This window comes from Coturnix japonica, chromosome 2, assembly GCF_054131305.1.
Source record: "Coturnix japonica strain WE chromosome 2, WE-NBRP24, whole genome shotgun sequence".
Lineage (NCBI taxonomy): Eukaryota > Metazoa > Chordata > Aves > Galliformes > Phasianidae > Coturnix > Coturnix japonica.
The window spans coordinates 33,541,034-33,556,266 of NC_140664.1; the positions used below are offsets into that span (position 1 = coordinate 33,541,034).

The 15,233-nt window shown below is 37.2% G+C and overlaps 2 long non-coding RNA genes across 2 annotated transcripts in view; one reads left to right on the forward strand and one right to left on the reverse strand.

Annotated features, from left to right (window-relative positions):
- Positions 1 to 10,755, forward strand: part of LOC146761764 (uncharacterized) — a 55,685-nt gene extending 44,930 nt beyond the window's left edge. The window contains exon 3 of the long non-coding RNA XR_014942527.1: positions 10,620 to 10,755. This is a non-coding gene — a long non-coding RNA (uncharacterized LOC146761764). The remainder of the gene's footprint in view (positions 1 to 10,619) is intronic.
- LOC116652960 (uncharacterized) overlaps positions 1 to 15,233 on the reverse strand; it is a 44,951-nt gene that overhangs the window by 774 nt on the left and 28,944 nt on the right. The gene's annotated exons all lie outside the window — the stretch shown is intronic.

The window sequence follows — 15,233 nt, forward strand, 5'->3', positions numbered from 1 at the left end:
AAAACGCAATTCTGTCACTCCAGTGCATAAACTCTTGCTAATTCAAACAGAAAAGAAGTCTGAATCCTAAAACTTTAAACCACGCCTACTGCATTTCTGAAAGTAGTACTTGTAGCAGCTGCATTAGTGAGGCAGGAAGTATACAGTAATATCTCTACCCTTTGTAATGTAGATGTCTTTTTAAAGAAGGTGCGATTATATTCTGAATAGGTCAGCCTCTGTTCCTGGCATTTCTTCTCTCTTTCTTATGACCTTTCACTAAGTAACTGGGGCTTTTGCAGTCTTTTTGGAAATGTCCATTTAAGAGAATGAATGCAAGAAGCACAGTTTGACCATCTCAGTTACTGCACTGAGTTATAGCAGAGGCAGTAACCACCTACTGTGGAAGAAACTGTTTCTTCCTTAACAGCATGTCTCCAATTCAGGTTTAACTTTACTTTGTCTTCTGTTTGTTCATCCATGTTTCTAAAGATTTAAATAAATGTGCAGTCACATTTGTTCATGGAAAGTAACAAATGAATATAACTGCACTGAACAGACTTGAGTTTCACAATGTATGCCGAAACAGATGTCGTCTTTTGAATGGCACTGTAAAGAATTATTAATATGGACCTACCCTGGTTATGAAAGAGACAATTAGGAGCTTTAATCCAATCTCTAATATTTCAAAAATGTTCTTTTTTATTAGATTTCAGCAGCAAGGAATACCATTAGATAGATCACCAGAGTAATAAGCAACACAATGTTGGGTTCCACCCCATCTGCAATATTTTAAAACTATACTCTACTAGTGTCAAACTTCAGATTTCCCACGGGAACATTTATAAGAATACAAAGCTCAATAGGCAGGACTGATGCTATAGTAAGGATTTATGGTCATTTTCACTACAGAATAAACATTCTCTATAAATATAACATGTAAGACTTTTGTTAGTAGAGAAGTGGAGTTTGGCTGAGATGAATGATTTTATTCTGTTCAGTACAGTACAGAGCTATCATATTTTCAGAACTTTTACTGCTGTACTGAGGTAGAGGAGTGGCAAACATTTAAATCTTTTGTTAGTGAACCAGCTTTTAACCCATGGAGAGATAGCCTTAAATATGGTTTATAATGTCTTCAATTAATTTGATCACTTTAGTTTGGTCCTTATTGGATACTTTTCCATATTTCAAAAACCATTCTGCTTCCCAAATTTAGCACAACTAGCAACTTTTGGTGATATAAAGCCAAGAACTCAAATTGTAGGGTGTGGGAGATTGGGTTTACGGACTATTGAAGAAGCTGTGAAGAGGAGAATATACAAGGTCTGTCACAACCATCTGTCCCCACCCAAACAATTCAAGGAACAGAAATACTAAGTGTTTTTCTCAAAAGGAACAGGCCTCCACAGGCTGCCTATATGGATGACAGAACCAATTCTGACCTGAGAATGTGCATTTAGATAAACTCATTGTAGAATCCCAAAGTAGTTGAAGATAATCCCAGGTAAACAAGCTTACTCACTTCTCTCACTGAGACATCAAGGAGTGTTGCAGTCCATCCTTTGTGGACACATATCACATAACTACAACTAGAGCTAGCATTTAAGGGCTTGTACTGGAGCTGTCATTTAAGATTTACATGGAAATCACACTCCTCAAAGCCAGAGGTCTTATTGCCAGCAGAGTAAAACACTTCATGACTTTTCTTTGGCTCCTCTGGATTACTGTGTTTTGAAATGCTGATGTTACAGTGGTGGAAATAGTGCCAAATATAATGCAGTCTGTGGACCAATCCTTAGAATTCTTCAGGATGCTCCTGATGGGAAATGTTACACGAGCTATCTGGCAGAACTGTCTTGCTTATGGGGCTAGGATGGAATTAGAACAAGATTTGACAAGCAGAGATTGCAGTCATTTTAATGACAGAAACTGTTACTTTTTGATGGCTGCATTGCAGTCACAAACACAGGCTTTAACTTAATTCTAGCAACTCATAACAGCCCTGTAATTACTCCTAAGTGGTTTTCTCTTCTGGCTCTAGTTCTTATTCTAGTCTTCTGGCTCATGAGCAGGAGGAAATAAATCTCTTAAATCTGTTCCTTTCCTGAAAATCGAGTATGGTATAACTATAGACAGGAACACATTCATATTATTTATACATATACAAGATCTGAACAACTGCCACTTCCAGTCAGGTTTCGTGGTCATGATAGCAGATATCAAAGACTTTGGTTTACTGATGGCATGGTACAGGACTGCAGATCGCTTTCAAAGGGTGAGATGAAATATCTGATAAATATCTAATAAAGATCTGGTAGATTTTATTAGACTGAAAGTTTAGATGTAGGCCGGAATCATCAGATTTACTGTCACATGATGCATCGATTAGTGCTTTGTTTAGTTGTTCAGTTAGGTGAGGGTTTGTGGCAAAATGGATTGAAGAACAAAGTTTGTAGCTAGATACGTCCAGTAGAGCTACAAATATCTCTAAGTAAGTGTTTTATTTTAACCCAGAAGCAGCCCAGCACCACACAGCCATTTGCTCACTGTCCACCTACTAAGGTAAGGAAGAAATCTGGAAACAAAATACAACTTGTGGGTTGAGATGAAAAATCTTCACTGAGACAGAAAAAGAAAATGTAGCAATAGTTTACATATATATGCACTATGTGCATAAAAACTCTGCAGTTCCTTATTATTTACTGACCAATGTTCACTCTCAACACACTATCTCACTGACTGCCACCCAACCTATACTCTAAGCAGCAACTCACAACCCCAACTCTCCCACAGCTTTATAGCATTCTACATGATGCCATATGGTAGGGAATAACCCTTGGCCTAATTTAGGCCATCTGCCCTGGCTCCACACCCATGCCACCACACCATCATGGTGGCTCTTCTCCATTGAGCTGCTTAGCCTGGACTCAGGTGTATTCCTGTCACTCAGCAACAACCAGTGCATTGGTGTGCACTGTCAGCACTGTCAGCTGAAGCCAGGACAGAGGAAAATCTATTCATACATACCTGTGAGGTTGAGATAATGGGAGTGATTTCCTAGATCAAGTTAGGATTTGATTAGGATGCAAGGAAGATAAAAGATCTTGATTTTTTGGGGGGCTCTTGTGAGCTCAGAAGGCTGGCCTTAGTAAGGGTGTATGATAGAGTAAGTATGCAGCTTCCTTTAAGAATGAAGTTAGAATTGGGTTTGCAAACGTACCAAATAGCTATAAAATTATTCACAGAGTCCTGAAAGCACAATATGTTTAGGAAAATATTTTTTGCTGATAAATGAAGATCATTAATTTCCAGAGGATACAGATTACAAGGGTACACTTTCAGTTAGGGCAGAATCGACAGAAGGGTTAGTGTTTGGGCTACCAGGTCATAGAAACTATACTTATTGATAGAAATTAATGTGAGCTATGTAGAAATTCAGTCTTATCAGAAGAAAATGCTTACAGAAAGGTACAAACTACGTTTTTCTTGGACCACTGCTAAAGAACCACTGACATAACTACAGTATCTGGTATCATAAGTGGCCTAGGTTGACCTGATATGGTCAAAACATCCCCTTATTCCTTTTATTTATTGATCAAAGTTATCTCCTATTTACACACATAAAGAAATTTGATGGCATTGTTTTCAGTGCCTTCCTGGAACAGCAGCAAGATAAAAACATGAAATCAACTACTTCAGAAAGACAGACTGCCATTGGTTGGATGAGTTCTCCTTCCTCTCCCGACAGGATATCAGGTTATAACTTTTCCCCAAAAAAGGTTACACATCATTAATGTTGCAATAGAATTTTTTGTCAGGCTGACAAAAGTAATCTATCGCTATGCAGCAATATGCAGATATAATGAAAGACAGAATCATTTCTCACAGCTATCTGGTCTGCTAATTATCCCTGAATATGCAAATTTGTCACGTTAATTGTAATACTGGAAATGGTTTTTTCTCATTGTACAGTAGAAGATGAGTTCGAAAAATTCAGTAAAATGTGGAAATGTGTATGGAGATTGTTCCCATTCCTTCTAGAAGTAATTTTAACACTGTTTTCTCCATCCCAATCACCTTAATGAGTGGAGAGTGATAAGTGGGAAAGCGTGGAGAGGGCAAGTTAGCATTGGTATTTGTCTCACAGGATACTATCAATGTTTAAAAAGCCACTGGCTATGTATGTGGAGTTCAGAAAGCCATTCATTGTGTACCTAGGACAGCTGTAGTCTAAGTCTTCCTATTGCCTTTCTTTTTGCTTCTATTTAGTCTACATTAACATTACATTTGTTTCTTCATGTGCAAGTAGTAGGTCTTACTGCACACTGTGGAAGGTGTAACTTCACTGCAGGGTGAACGAGTTTCCTTGGATACATCTTGAGAAGCCCTTTTGAGGCATTTGTAGTGGGGAAGAGTGTAAAGACCATGATCAGAACTTGGTTTCTGGAAGGCTCAATCCTCTACAATGTCGCCCAAACTCCATACAAGTGGAGATAAATTCTCTTTCTTGAAGCCTGTTTAAAGATTCTTGTAAAATATTACAGTCCCAGAAGATGTACCACAAATGGAAGACCTCCATTTTATGAATTTCTGACAGGACAGAACAGTGACAGCACTTTTCAACTGTTCTGACCCTGACAGTCACCTGCCAAAGCTGTCACATGGAATGCAGCCAAGGCATATATTTAAAACATCTCAAAAGTCAAGAGAAGGGAGACAGCTGCAGATGTAGAGAACTGTTGCAAGGAGTCAATTGCAACTGTTCCCTAGGGAGCTCAGTGTCAGCCTGTAGCAGATAAAGCAATGGGACAAACATCAGCCTCAGCCTCCCCATTGTATGGGCGATTTGTACCATACATGCATGTACACACAGCTAGGTGTGCTTCATAATCATGTGATACAGTGCAAGATTGGAAACTAGTTGGACTAGACTACATGAACTTTGTGAAAAGTAACTGTATCAGTCAGGATAGAACAGTCAGTATATAAGCGCTTGCTAGAAGTTAAAAAATTCGCCTACTTGGAATGTGGTTATGGATAGGGAGGGATATGATTTAGCTGGGAAGTATTGGTAATGGTTGGACTGGATGATCTTCTAGGTCTTTTCCAACCTTGATAATTCTGTGATTCTGGTTAAAAAAGACAACATTCTACTATACCAAGATGTGATTAGGCTTCTGGTCACAGTATCTACATAGAAGGAGTGTAATAAGCATTAAACTAGTATTGGAAACTAGTAAGTATGCTGTTACTTGAAACAAGTGAAACTTGTCAGGTACAAATTTAAACTAAATGCATTAAAATAATCAGTAACATTAGACTAAGATTTTGCTGTTTTCTCCACTTTAAGCCACTTACACAAGAAGTGTGTTTAAGTATAGGGAGCAGAGGTAGTTTTTGGTCTGTATTTTGCAGTTATTAAATAGTTCCAAAAGGGACATCGATATATACTGATAGGACAGAAGCAGTTCCTACTAGTAACATATTTATTTTAAATATAAGTTTTAATCTATACAGAATTTCACCCCAGAACTTCTTCTCTTGAAGACTGAATTATACTTTGAACTTTGTAGCAAAGTTATAACTCAGTAAATCTAACTTTGAAGGTGGAGGTAAATATTGAAAAGAAAATTAAGCTTTAAGAACATCTTCCCAACAGATGCAGAAACTATTTAAGTTTCTTCTTGAAAATTTCTAGAATGTGTACAAATGTTGCCTCCTAATCTCTGTTTTCATTTGCCTGACATTTGACTCAGAAGGGAGGTGTGGGTGTACATCATTCCAGGAAAAAGCAACTAACAGGCTCTTGACTTTTGTAGCAAGAAAACAAAACTGAAGAAACTGTCTCAAAACATTTGAAAACCATTATAGCATTAATCTGTAGAAAATAAACATGTATTACAGAACGTGTGTTATGTTTATTTCAAAACTATGCATATATGTCTAATGACCTTAATGATCTCACAGTGATTTAAGTTTTTAGGAGCAATGTTTTAATCAAGCTACTTGATTAATAGTACAAATCTGACACAGATTTTCCAGATAGGATGAATCTAAAGACACACCCGAAGCCCCTCTTGAAACAGGACTTATGTACATCACACCATGCAATCATGGAATCACGGTTAAATGTCAGAAATATGCAAAAAGAAACAGGCAAATTTTTACACTGTTTGACTTAGAATCTCTGAACTTTCTACTGTATCTTACAATTTCAGCGAGATCCACTGACTGAATTCATTCAGTTCTTCAGAATTCCATGAGATTAATTTCTTAGCACAGAATTGCATCTCTTTATTTTTGCATTCATTAGGCTATAAGGGCCTCATGCACTTAAGAAATTAAAGCAGAAAGTAATGCACTGAAAGAAGGAAGAAATGCTACATTTCTCATCATCACCTCCAGGTATTATAAAACAAATAAAAACTTCAATGCAAACTGAAAGGAAGAGAAAAGGAAGACACTGTGGAGCAAGTATAGTTGTGCCCAATGAGAAAAGTCGAGCAGGGCCAGTGATGGTCCCCTTCTAAAGCAAGTGATAGAATCACAAAGCAACTGTATAAAATATGATGACCACTGCTGTGAACTGTTTTGGAAAAAGAAAAAAGCAAGCAAATTTACCTTGTCAAATGAGACAGTTCAATGACAGGGTTGAAGAAACCAAAAGAAAACACGTATCTAACTCTAAGCTGCAGGAAATTATGACTTCTAGTTGCAACCTTACCTGTTGTCTGCAGAAAAAGTCCAGCACAATACAGTGAGATGGGTGAATTCCACAGTCGTTTGAAACTTTTGATAACCCAGTGGCCTCCTTTCAAGTATAAGTCTTTCACGCAGATTTTAGATTATGCATCATTACAAGAATAGTAAAAAAATCAAACCTTTTAGTTTTAGAAATGTCTGTTAGGAAAGAACAAACAAACAAACAAATAAATGTCTTGTAATTGGTTATTCATGATTAAGCAGATCTGATGAATGTAACAGTGTATGGAGAATGAACGAGGACATTGGACATTTGCGGATGGATTTTGGTTGGCCACATAAAACAAAAGACAACACGTTTCCAAACACAAGAACTCACTGGAGACCATCCAAGATGGGCACTGCCATCAAATGAATGAAATGAGTCAGGCACAGCTGGTGGAAGTGCACAGTAAGATTCTTCAGGATGATTTTTAATTATATTATCATGGTCACAAGAGAGAAGCCCAACTCATGTCCTGATGTAAATTGATTACCCTCCACAAAGTGTACTGAGGAGAGCCTCCAAACGAAGGCAATGTTTCCAAAATGCAGTCTGGCTTCTAGTCACAGTGGGTTAGTGATGTCCTGTTCTTCTTACAGTACAAAAGCCAGTCTACTCAGGTGTAAAGCAGTTGATGTATGGAAAAATTAACCAGCATCTAGAGAACCTGGCACAAGATGAAAAAAACTGGCAGATGAGACAATAGACTGGGCAAAATTGATAGGAGTTTCATTCAAGTTTTGTTGAAGGTACTTCTTTTCTTGCTTTCCACTCAACACAGCCTTCCTTTTATTTTCATTCCAGGCTGTAAATTCAAATAAGCAAGCAAGCCAGGCTACTGTGTACCTTGTAGCCAATCTGCAGAAAAGTACAAAAGAAAATGTATCTTTTTTTTTTCTCCATAAACTCTTTGTTTTAAAATATACTCCTAAAGTTAATATTAAAAGCAGGGTTTGTGTTGTTTTGTTTGTTTGTTTGTTTGTTTTTAATGAGATGCAACTAGTTTGAGTCCAAACATCTGAGCCCATGTGAATTACAGAGTAAAAGCAAAGAAAACATAAAAGCATTAACACTTTAACTCCTAGTGCACTACATGATGTGGAATGCCAGTAACCAAAAATCATCAAACCATGACAGTCTCAGAGTAACACAGCTTAGACTTACTCAAAATTTCACATAAATCCCAGAATAATGTGACACATTTAGAAGAAAGCACCATTTCCTCACTGCAAAGCTTAAATTAAACAGCGCACTCAGTGATGGTCCATTTTGTTTTCTAAACACACATGAACATGTACACTGTAAACTATCTTGATTTGTATCCATATATTTTTCATATCCATATATTTTCCTCCTAGAACTGTGTGGTAATCTGCTCTGTAAGTAACATTTTTAGCAGCAGTATTAGTGTTTCACTAGCATAGCTTTTCACACTCTGCTGTAGAAGAAGCTAGTGTTCTTTCTACAAAGGAATACTAATAATTCCAAACTTAATTTGTTAAGGTCCTGCTACCACAGAGAGTTGTATAGTATTGCATTGATCCAGCAGCAGCAGTTATTACAGCAGCTGTTCCTATATGTGTGGTAGATGTGCACCTACATGCACATAATCAACTTTTATTAGGGGGGAAACACGGGAAAATATTTATGTGTATATATAGAGAGGATGCATAGTATTTGAAATGCCTTGTTTGTCACTGAGGGTATACATACATATGTCACTGTCACTGCACTCTTCGAATCTAAGAATGCCAAGACATGGATCCAACATAGAGCAGTAGTGCACAGTAACAAATATACCCATGGCAGACAAAAGATGGGGAAGAGATAGGAGGACATACGTCTATGAGGCTCTTATATAAACTGCATGCTGAGATAGGTACAAAGACAGGAAATAAGAACTAAGTACTTTTTTTTTTCCTTGAACTTCACAGTCATGAACAGGGAAACAGGTGATGTTCTAAAAGGGCAAAATAATTCCAGGTTCCATTTTTGCATGCACTGTTATGAGATTGCTCATGTGCTTGCAACAATTTGGAGAAACTCATTAAAAATGTACACATTTTCATTGATGTTAAGAAATTTTTCTTTTGCTTCTTCCTGTCCTCCTGATTATGACACATAGTTCTGTGGTCTGAATTTCATCCAAATCACAGAATATTTTCCTGAATCTTTTATTTCTTTCTGCCTGCGCCACTATTCCCTTGTGTCATTGGCTGGTACAGAATGTTCTATCAAAAGTATGTGCATTTCTTCCACAGAATTAAAGAAAGAAAATTCCTCTTATGTTCTTCATCTTGACAAAGGCGGACATTGATATTTTTTATTTCTTTGCTGTGCCTTTATTTCATCCCTGTACAGCAGCCTTCTCAGATATCAGCCTACAAAGAAGTGTGGTAGAAGCAATTCACTTAAAAGAGGCTGGGATCTACTGTACTAGCCATGGGAGCAAGGGGGTATATGGGGTGGTGTCAGGATAACGAGTCCAAGTCGTTTCTACTAGTTTGATTTATTTCAACTATTTCAAGTACAGGATGCCTCATAAAGTGTTAAATAATCTGGAGAACCCTGATCAGATTAGGCAGAAATTTTCAAGGCCTTTAATTAGAAACTATGGAGCCACCCTGCAAATGAATGATTGAGAAAGTTAGACAGCTACAGGACCAGCGATAGGGAGTCTGCAACCATCTTAGAAACCACCTTGAATTAAACTGTAGAAAACTCCTAAGATTTGACAGCCAGGAGTAAAGACATTTTAGTGAAAACAAATATAGTATTGAACCAGTATCTGAGGCTTGTGAATAATAATGCTTTCTCTTGCCCATTCTCCGTGTCCTGGACAATGTCATAAAATACAGTTATTGTGTTACCAACAGAAAGTGCCAAGAGGCCCTGAAGGGAGTCTTTCACATGATACTGCCACTGGGATTTATAAATCAGCCCTTCATCCCACCTGCACAAGCAAATCCAAATTCCAGGTACACATAAAGGCAGTTCTAAGGAGCTTGTTCCTGATAGTTACAATCCAAAGAAGATTCCAAGAGAAGCATGAATAGAAGTTTTAACTGAACAAAACCTCCTTTCTTTCAAATTTTGACTTGGAATACTATTCCTTAACCTGTAGTTCCTTACCTAAAACCTTCCCTGTTTGCACCACCCATTCTACTTTCTCTCCTAACTCTAGAAGAGTATCTGTAGTAAACCTCAACAGAAGACAGTAAAATTACACCATGCATAAGGTTGGGATGACAGTTATTTAAAATTCTACACACATTTACAACAATACATATTTTTGGTAGTAAATTACACTTCATTAGTGACAACTGTCCTAAATTTAGTCAAATATTGTAGATACTTTCATAATTGCATTCATATGAAGACCTTGTGCTAGGCATTAACTGGACAGTGAAGCTGTTCAGGTGAGGAAGTAGGTGAAAAGGTAAAGCTTTGTGCTGTTTATTTTGGTGGGTTTTTTTTTTTTTGGTTTTTTTTTTTTTTTTTGCTTGTTTGTTTTTAATTTTAAAAACTTGCTTTCTTCCCAGGGAATCAGTTTCTTCTACAGGTGGAAACTCCTGGCATTTGAAACCTCACTTTCAGAAATGCTGGAAGTGCACTGAGGTAAAATGAAATTGTACCTCAGTGAAGGTCCAGGTGTGCCCTCCTGTATAAATTAAAGCTGAGGATAGTTGTGTCTTTGACTGAGAGGACTGCTGAAGAGTACAACCACTTTGCACTGCTAGGATGTGTGTGTGTAGAGCTGTGTGGTCAGGATGTGGAGTGAGGGAGAAAGCTGTAATGTTCCCCTTGATTTCACCTGAGCTGTTTTGATCTGAAGATGCCCCCTACACACATTTTGTTTAGTCTTTTTTTTTTTTCTTTCTGACAACTGCAGTTCCTTCAGACATCTGCAGAGCCTTGGAAGAGATATGGAGCATCTCAGAACCCCCATCTTCACCACACTTCCGTAACAAGGATGCACCAGGATGGGCCAAACAGGGTCATGCAGCCCCACAGAGCTGAGGAATTATGTGTCTGGAAACTTGGGCTTATACTGGGTTTATGTTCTCCAGTCTCCTGCTGTGTGAACACCAGAATGATACTTAAGGGCTGCTTCATGGGTATTGTGTTGTCATGGCTGAAGCCAAAGTATGCAGCACTCATCTGTTTGAAGAAACAACAGGGGAGAAATCTCTAGTAGACAAAGCCCTTGAGAGTGTTTCTTTTGATTCTTTCTAGGGTTTTTAGAATGGAGAAATCAAGCTTAATTGGACTTTAAAGACATTATATGGTAGGAAAGACCATTGACACTTGACAGTTGAATCTGAATCAAAAAACACAACGGTCACATGTAGGAAGTATTTTGAAACAGCATATTTACATATCTTTAAATGCTTTGTATAAAATCCCTCAGCTCTTTAGATAATTATTTATGGAGTTCATAAATAATAGTATGATGCCAGTTTTAAATATATGGCAAGTATTTTTCCATGAAGTTGGAGAAGATAATGTATTTTTATATTTCAGTAAAATTTGCAAAATGCCCTTTAGTTTAATTGCATACACAAAAGCAAAAACACAAAACAACTGTGTTTATTCATTATCTTCGTCAACATCATGGCATCTGCAAAGAAAAGATCAAATGGGAGTAAAGGGAGCCCAAGTTCCTTTATTCCTACTCATTTCTCTTCCCACATATAAACTATCTTCTAAAGTACTATAAATAAATATCTTAGAAATAATACTTTTATTTATTTAAAAGCAGTTAGACAATTTCTGGCAAGTAGTCTAAACACAGAAGACTATTTTGTAAACTCAGAACAGCCACACTAATAAAATGCAATTGTGGTCTACAACTAATATCAGATGTCAACTGACAAAACTGACTTTCAAAGGGCTTAAACAATCACTACAGCCCAGATGCAGTACAGAAAAAAAGGCAAATAAAAAAAAAAAAAAAAAAAAAAAAGCATTTCCAGTGTGGATTATTTTATAAATTCTGTCAGTCTGCTATGTATTGTATGTTCCTCACAGATTATGACTGATCCATGACAGTCCTGAGACAGGCCATTGCAGTTGCTGTATTATGGTTTTAAATGTAATATCGGACATCACCATGAGAAAAGAATACCCCCAGGAGTCAAGGACAGAAGGTAATACAGTGGCTCTTTCAGTGGTGTGGGAGACATGGCAATCTGCTGCATAGCTGAACAGTTCCCTTTTGTTCTCTGTTCAGCTATGGATCTGATTTCTCTGAATTGGGCTTATTACAATAAATATAGATGCACAACATGATTATTTATGGGAAGAAAACAGACAAAAGAGGTTGAGTTGCTGCTACCTAAAACCTAATTTTCTGAGCTTCTTCCCTTGAGGCCCTTTTCAATTGTTGCACCACTGTATTCTCATTGTTGCTCAATGATACAAGCCTAAGCTGTTCATCAATTTTACTCACTCCCCCAATCTCTCTTTCTTTCTCATGTGCGCTTCCTCTCTCTTCCAATGTTAACAGTTCCCCTGAAATCCTATCACTTTGCTGGAGGATTGATGTAAGTCTCCAGCAATTAACATAATTACAAGCCTGATTATCTTCTAATTGCATTATGAGTATTTGGTTATTCACTACACAAATTAGAGAAAATTAAAGAGGAGCAAGATCCTGTGGTGTGGGCGGTACACTTTCTAAACTGTTATGAGCATCTCAATGCTGTGAGATAACAAAGTGAAGTCGTTTTACATTCCTGACGGTTCACGGTTGCTCTTGTCACTGTGTAATTTTTATTTTTATTTTTTTGCTTCTTTCACCACTATTTCACGTCACCAAAAGATACAGTATTACTCCCTTTGTTCATGAAAGTTGTCTGACAACATACAGTAAACCAAAGTAAATTCCTTATTTCTACATGGATGACTGTAAAATGATAGAAATCTGAACAACAGGCAATTAGCGGATAGGCACTGGTACTAACAAAAAACATCAACAATTTAAATATATAATTAAAGGTTACTGTTGGTGGAAACAAAGGAAAATAGCAGTAGAGAAGCATGGACAATTATGAGAACGTGCCTGTATCCTTCTATCATTTCTGAGGTTACTGCATTAGTACTTACACAAACAGGAATAAGTTCAAACACCAAATTTAAACTTATCTTAGTCTAAATTAGAGGGCAGTTTTAAAACTACATAACACTTTGATGAAGTATAATCAATGTAGGACAGGAATTACTGTATCAGAAGTAATGCCAGCCATGAAAATAAGCATTTGAAATGTATAGAATGGAAATTCATTATAAGAAGAAATATGTAACTGGATACCTTTGAAAGCAGTATTTTTAAAACAAATTATGAAGTTTGCACAAAACATTGACAGAAAAATATATGACAGGGGAAAGTAGCAAAGACTTTCAGAAAGGTTTGCAGCTTCTGCTGTTGTTGAGGTTGAAGACTATGGATAAAGCTGGAAAAATATTTATACCTCAATTGGTAGGTATGATCACCTCTGTGACATACACTAGACAGCCAGCGCTGTAGGAGAGTGCAGATCTCCTCAAAACACATCTGAACTCCCCTAAGCAGTGCTTCGAGAATCCATTACTGATTCCCACCCTAAGTAACTGTTGGCTCTTCTTGTGCTTTGGGATAACTCTGCAGCTGTCTTATGAGCCATATACTGATAGTGCTTTTTTGCAGAAGTGTTTTTCATCTTGTGGATATTTTTTTCTTTTAATAGAAATTAATCTGTCAATGCTCAAAACTCATGTCCCTGAATTAATATATAGGATACATCAATGGTCTAATATCAGTGAATGTAATTGGCTTCTGTACCAGGGGACCTCTTGTCTTCTCTTGGCCTCGAGGCCTCCAGTTGCTGCTATCGGTGCCCAGACATGAGGGAATGAATTTATGGCATACACTCACTTCAAAGGAGTTAGTAAACAGCCTTTGACTGGGAATTTTGCATTCTGACCTAGGAACCAGTCTGAGTGGAATTCAAATGTGTGACCTAAGGTTTTACAGCTGTAGAGTATCCTCTGTGGAAAACCATTCCTATGCACATAACTTCAGTGGTGCATTCCCCTCCAGGTTCATAGTTCCTCAGGATGGGCAGGAAAGGACATCCCTTTTTCCACATCTAGGGAATAAACGTATGCCTTGTTCCATAGAGCTCTCAAGGTTCATGAAGTCTGGGACTCAACATCTTATAGACATTTATTGATAAAAGAAGTAGGTCGTCATAAACGAAACAAAGGAAAAAATCCAAAATTAAGGGAGAAAGGTGAGAACAATCTTAATTACATATCAACAACAAAAAATCCTTCATAAACAGAGGAACTTTCTTAGACACAAACGAACCATGTACACATATTTTCATTTGTTGCTGCCAAGTATGCACACATAAGTACCCGGGAAACCATCATCATGAGCTTCAATTGATTCACAAAGACCGAAAGTAAAAAGAGAGAAACTGCATACTCTATACAACTCCTTAACAGGTACTTCAAAATTATCCACATGAGTTTAAAACAGATTCAACACAAAACTGAATTTTTGCAAGTAAGTAAAATTTCATATAAGTTTTTTAACCTGCATAATTTTAACAGCTGTAGAGAGGGGGCCTAAATGAACTTTAATGTAAAACACGTTGAATTTAATGAAAAGCTTCATTGATTTGCTGGCAATTTTCCCAGTTGACAACAGGATTCAGCTTTGCACACACTCATTCACTTCCCACTGCTTCTCAAATCTGTCAGATACACATATTATGGAGGTTTTCAGAAGTTCAAGACTGGTAGTACAAGTGGATTTACTAGTGTAATATCAAAGAATCCAAGGAAAAAAGCCCTCCCGGAATTCTGTCAGAGGAAGTAAACAACAGAGCACCATCTTCACTTTTCTCTCTGTAAAAGGTCATCTCTAAAATTCTACAGATACTTTGCTCTGAATTGATCTCTCAGATTTAAATTGAAGTCAGGACTTAAAAGTGAAAGTGAATTAGAGGCAAATAAATGTGTATTTTGTATTGCTTTTGCAGTATTGCCATCATACTTTTCAAGCAGGTAAGAATTCAGAGGACCTGAACATGATCATATCAGCAGAAGACGCATGTGCTTGCTTTAAAAAAAAATCCTGAATTAGTTAAGTAACCCAGCACTTAAATATAATTTCCAGTACACAGTACCCATATTTATTCTTTAGAATTTTTTTCTAGCAACTGCTAGGAGGCAATATTCCTGACAGGATAGTCCAGAGAGATCTCAGATTGATTTAAAACAAAAAGCAATACATGACTTAGAAGGAAGGTGATAAAACCATACCACAGCTATCCTTAAATGTGAAGTGTTATCTTCTTTTTTGATGTGAACATTCTCTACCACAGCGAAAAGCAAACAAAATATTGTTTCCCTGCTTCATTACTTTAGTAAGAAGGATTGACGAGATGCTTAGCTGGCAGGAAAAAATAATTTATTTCACTGTCACATTATTTGTTCACCTGCTGCAAGGTAAATA